The 5,914-nt window shown below is 38.2% G+C and overlaps 1 long non-coding RNA gene across 1 annotated transcript; it reads left to right on the top strand.

Annotated features, from left to right (window-relative positions):
* The first annotated feature begins 2,006 nt into the window (after positions 1-2,006).
* On the top strand, positions 2,007-4,819 carry LOC116655632. Its single transcript, XR_006508018.1, has 4 exons — positions 2,007-2,204; positions 2,280-2,311; positions 2,684-2,793; positions 2,860-4,819. It is a non-coding gene; the product is annotated as an uncharacterized LOC116655632 (long non-coding RNA).
* Positions 4,820-5,914: the final 1,095 nt, after the last annotated feature.

Genomic DNA, 5,914 nt, shown 5'->3' with positions numbered 1-5,914 from the left:
GAAAATTATTCCACCAGAACTTCGTTTGGCAGATCCCACCTTCACTCAGCCGCAAGGTATCGATTTGCTGCTCGGGGCAGAATATCTCCCACAACTCATCGAGCCGCTACATATAAACCTAGGACAAGGACATCCATTACTTGAACGGACCCCGTTAGGATGAATTATATCCGGACCAGCAACAACCAGTTCTATGGTACAAACAAATAAGGGCCATATCAGCCATCGCAAAACCAAGAATCGATGGAGTGGAAGTCACCTCCAATTCCTATTAATAATTAGTAATAAGCATAAATCTACATCCAACCTATTAACCCAGCACTAGTAGACGGCGCCAGAAGCAGAAATCAGCATTATCAGTGGGACCTGGCATTAACATTAGTTTTAGCACGTTCATAAACATTGACCTTTCTTAGATTTAATTATGTATAATTTAACTTCTTATTTAAGAATTGTTGTTCTGGAATAAAGAGAGTTGCGAAATCAGAGTGAATCGTCTCGTTACTCAGTGTTTAAACTACGGCACCTACTTCGAGTGTTGCTCCCGTGAAACGGACCACAAGTAGAACCCGCGGAATACCAACCGGAATCAACCGAAACCCCGTACCATCTGTACTTGAGGAGAACCAGCCCCGAACTTTAAGAATCCCACATTAACTGCAGCCTGATCACAGCAAGCGCCTGAGCTACTCGATCGGTCCCTTGCAGAATCCAGGTACCTTTAGTCAGAACCTTTATACGTTCTACGGGTTTGCCGGGTTGTGAGTTCAATTTCGACGTTGTGACCGCACAACGCTTTACGAACGAACAGGCAGATCGGGTTAGATTGCCCAAAATGGAATCTGCACCAAGTCCCATCTTTCTAACTTAAAAAACACCAAAGTTATGTCAACAGGCAGATGGATAGACGGACAGACGAACATGCTCATATCGACCCAGGAGGGGATATGACCAAGAATATACCTGCCAGGCTATAAATATATGTAAAATGTAGAAAACATGCAGAAAGGTAATCCAGAATTCGATATATTGTATAATAGTTTATTATTAATATTGGTTTAACACCTAATATTAATGGGTTTTCTCAAAGCATAATGCTTTAACTTAACAAGCAAGCTCAATGTTGATTCAGTTGTTGCTGCCTTGGACTTGTTGCCCATTGCTGATTCGGCGGTAGGTGGCTTATTTGGCTTCGTTACTCTGGCTGCCATCTCTGCATCCATCCTTGTTCTGAAGGCTCTGTTGTTCTGGGGGGTTCTGGCGCGGATCCTTCTTCTGTCACCTCATGTCTACCGCCGGCTAACTGTGATCCCAGCGTGGTCCTGCGGAGGCTTGCCTATTGAACGCCTCTTCTTCTAAAGCCAACTCCTTGAGCACTCCGAGCTTTATTACAGATTGAAGGTCCGCCATATACCCTTTGAAAGGTTCCCCTCATTGTTGCTTTCGCTCCCGAACCTGTTCCGCCAACTTCTCGGCATACGCCGGGCAGGATACGCTTCCTTGGTGCCTCGCGAACAGATCAGGGCACGAAGGGCCTTCCTACCCCATAGGACACACCCCCAGTTGCGTTCACCAAAACCCCGGAGTCTTCTTCTTGACCGGGGTGTCCTTTTTTGGTTTTATACCCTTGACTCGATTTACCCTTGAGCTTTAGTTCTACCACGGATCCGTAATCCTTTTCCCACATGCTCCTTGATTTATCCTTGTTCGATGACTCGCGTACAGCCGCCGGATCACAGATCGACTTACAGACCCTTGCGCACTCCCTTTAATTCCCGCACTCGAGACGGTCGGACTTACCCTCGGGGGGTCCTTCAAAGGAAACCTAATTCCTCAAAGGAAACTTCCCCTCTTGAATGTCAGACTTACCCACGGAGGTCTTTCACTCAACTTTCCCAGCTTTCCTAGACAGACGATCAGACTGACGATCAAAAACCAGATAACACCTATTTAACAGTTAACATACAAAGATTAATCGGACAAAGTGATTTTCATGCAAAGTATTGAAATTTGCGTATTCAAATATGCAAAAGTAACATAGACAGTTATGCTATATATTCACTTGAATGTAAGGATGTAGCAAGTGTATACACACTAAAAATGTGTTCCTTGTTTCTCGCCTATTTGTTGATATCTTGTCCTCTTGACATTTTACTTCACTTCGTTTCTGGCATCGAGAGCGTGTGGTTTATAAAATCTTTATTGTGTGTTTTATTTATTCATTGAGTTTTTCTGGTTAATACTTATTTGTATTACTTATTTATTAACAAAACCAGTAGGTTATGGGCCCAGACACAACTACAGTGAATAAGTAAAGCATACATATATACATTTATGCTTTACTTATAGCATACATATAGCGGCAGGACGGTGTTACAAGATAGTGCTACTGTTGAGAAACGTTATTGCTGTAAGAAGTTGCTGGAGTTGTGGCTGTGAAATTTGCTTTTGTGTGATAGAATCTTACAATGGATAAAAGGAAAAGAAATATCAAACCGTTTGACGGGGAGAAATATTCAATATGGAAGTTTAGAATGAGAGCTTTGCTGGAAGAGCATGATCTTCTGAAGGTTATAGATGAAACGCATGAAAAAGTGACTGATGAGATAAAAAAGGCAGAATGAAATGCAAAAGGTTTAATAATTAAATACCTAAGTGATGCATTTCTATCTTTCACTAACAGTGGGAGCACTGCTAAGCAGATTTTTGCAAATTTAGATGCAATTTACTAGAGAAGAAGCTTGGCATCACAACTATCTCTGCGAAAAAAACTTTTAGCCATGGAGTTAAAAGGTGACACTTCACTCCAGAATCATTTTAATTCATTTGATGACCTCATTACCGAACTTATCGCATCAGGAGCAAAATTAGATGATATGGATAAAATTTCCCATTTACTTCTAACTCTTCCACCCAGTTATGATGGTGTTATAACTGCAATAGAGACTCTATCAGAAGATAACTTGACATTGGCTTTTGTAAAAACACGACTTCTTGACCAAGAAATAAAGCTTCGGAATATTAGTAAGGATACGAGTATTAAAGTCTTGCAAGCAGTAGGTAAAAAGGAGTTCAAAGATACAAAATTTAACAATAATCCAATGCAAAAGTTTAAGAAAAAATTGTTCAAGCCAAGTTTCAAACCGATACCAAAATGTTTTCATTGTGGTAAGCCAGGACATTTAAAGAAGGATTGTTTCTTTTTGACTGCCAAATCAGAATTCTAACGAAAACAAAAGAAAGGAAGGGCAGGCTCAGATGGCAACAGCAGCAGCAACCCAACCAGAGCATAGTTTTGCCTTTATGTTGAGAAATGCAACTTCCAATTCAAATACAAACGAGGCTGAGTTTATACTAGACTCAGGAGCATCAGACCACCTAATAAATGACACAGCATTGTTCTCCAAATATGACCATTTGCAATCAAATGTGCCCATCGAGATTGCCAAACGCGGAGAGTTTATCTAAGCTACAGCCAAAGGAGTTGTCAATATTACCAGCTGCGGAAACCAAATCACCTTGCAAAACGTTTTGTATTGCAAGGATATTCCACACAACCTACTATCGGTAAAGAAAATGCAGGATGCATGACCATTGAATTTAATCCTGGAGGTGTAAAAGTATCCAAGGATGGTAAATTGGTTTTTAATGGAATCCGTGAGTTCAATGTACCTATTATAAAATTTCAATTAAACAGTAAAGTATTTATGTCTAAAATTTCAAATTGGGCTGAGTATCGATTATGGCATGAAAGATTAGGTCACATAAGCGTAGGAAAATTTTTAGAAATAAAGCGAAATAGTCTTTTTGAAGATACTAATATTTTAAGCAATATTGATTTAAATCATGAATTATGCGAGGCTTGTATAAATGGCAAGCAATCTAGATTAAAGTTTCAAAAATTTAAAAATAAGGAAATTATTACACGACCTTTGTTTGTTGTCCATTCCGATGTTTGTGGCCCAATAACACCCACTACCATTGATAACAAGAACTACTATGTAGTTTTATTGATCAGTATACACATTACTGTGTAACCTATTTAATAACTTATAAGTCGGATGTGTTTTTCTGTTTCAAGGACTTTGTAGCGAAGAGCGAGGCTCACTTAAATTTAAAAATTGTGATTTTGTATATCGATAATGGAAGGGAATATCTTTCTGGTGAAATGCGTGATTTCTGTGTTGAAAAAGGCATCAGCTATCATTTAACGGTTCCTCATACTCCAGAGTTGAATGGTGTATCAGAACGGATGATACGAACTATCACCGAAAAGGCTCGATCTTTGATCAATGGTGCTAAACTTAATAAACATTTTTGGGGTGAGGCTGTTTTAACATCAACATATTTAATTAACAGATCCCCAAGTAGAGCATTGCAAAAGATAAATAAAACACCATTTGAGATGTGGCATAACAAAAATCCAATGTTAAAATATCTGAAGATTTTTGGTTCGACGGTATATGCATTGAATAAAGTAAAAAAAAAGAAAGTTTGACGAAAGGTCAATTAAAGCTATACTTGTTGGATATGAACCAAATGGTTATAAATTATGGAATGAGGAATCGAGGAAATTTATGATAGCAAGAGATGTTGTGGTGGATGAAATAAACATGCAAAAATCAAGAGTTTTAAATGGAAAAGATTCGGATGTTCAAAGTAATACTGTTGAACAAAATAATGAATCTTTAACTAAAGAGAATGAAGAGTTGGATTTTCCTTTGGTGGAAAATAATGAATCTGTTGATTCTGAGTTAAATGAGCAACTCAATGAAAATTCCACATTTCTTCAGAATCCCGATCCAGTCGTTGAAACTGGTGATAAATTAAAAGAAAATAAAAAGGTAGAAGAAATTAGACGCAGTGAAAGAATTAAAAGTAAACCCAAATTATCGTATCGATTTTTAGAAAGATGTCTTATGAATACTCAAACATGCTTAGATGATATTTTTTTTTTTTTTTTTTTTTTTTGCGCGGTTTCCACTGCATACGTACAGCCGAGGGAATAGATCCGAGATAGATAAGCGAGGATTAGGAGAAAGATATTACGAGGAAGAGTGTTGCATAGATAAGGCGGTTAATATAAGCGATTTAAGATTGTTAGTAGAGCAAAGTGATAAGATGTGGTAGAGACCATTGTAGTCCGAACATAATACCCTGAACGGATCGTGTTGGGCATATGTCGAACTACAATGGCTGAGGAGTAGAGGACGAAAGTTTCTGGTCCTTCTACTAGGAATGTTAAAGTTTAAACGTGTTAGTAAATGCTGGCTGTCTATATTTCCATAAATAAGCTAATATAGAAACATGACACCCAGCATCGTTCTACGATTTGTTAATGATGGTAAGTTAAATAGTAAAAGTCTACTATGATAAGAGGGGAGGTAAAGATTTGCATCCCAATTAAGTCCCCTAAGCGCAAAAGTAAGGAAGTTTTTTTGTACAGATTCAATGTGATCTTGGTGTACTCCATATTGAGGACTCCAGACACACGATCCATACTCAAGAATCGGACGGACCAGTGATGTATATAACGTTTTAGTTATGTACGGGTCATTAAATTCTTTTGACCATCTTTTAATAAAACCAAGCACACCCATAGCTTTATTAACCATAGCTTTATTAACCATAGATACATGGTCGGTAAATTTAAGTTTAAAATCTAATAGGACACCTAGATCGTTAACCTGAGTTAATCGTTCTAAGGCGTTCCCATAGAGAAAGTACATAGCCTGGTGAGGACTAGATCGGTAAAAAGACATAAGTTTACATTTCGATCCATTAAGCTTTAGGTTATTTGCTAAACACCAATTTTGAAGTTTATCCAAATCGGATTGAAGTCTAGACTGGGCGCTAGTGAATTTATACTGAAGGCCCAGCTTAACGTCATCAGCGTACATAAGTTCAAGTGAAT

This window comes from Drosophila ananassae, unplaced genomic scaffold (assembly GCF_017639315.1).
Source record: "Drosophila ananassae strain 14024-0371.13 unplaced genomic scaffold, ASM1763931v2 tig00000122, whole genome shotgun sequence".
Classification (NCBI taxonomy): Eukaryota; Metazoa; Arthropoda; class Insecta; order Diptera; family Drosophilidae; genus Drosophila; species Drosophila ananassae.
This window is presented reverse-complemented; position numbering and strand designations above follow the sequence as displayed.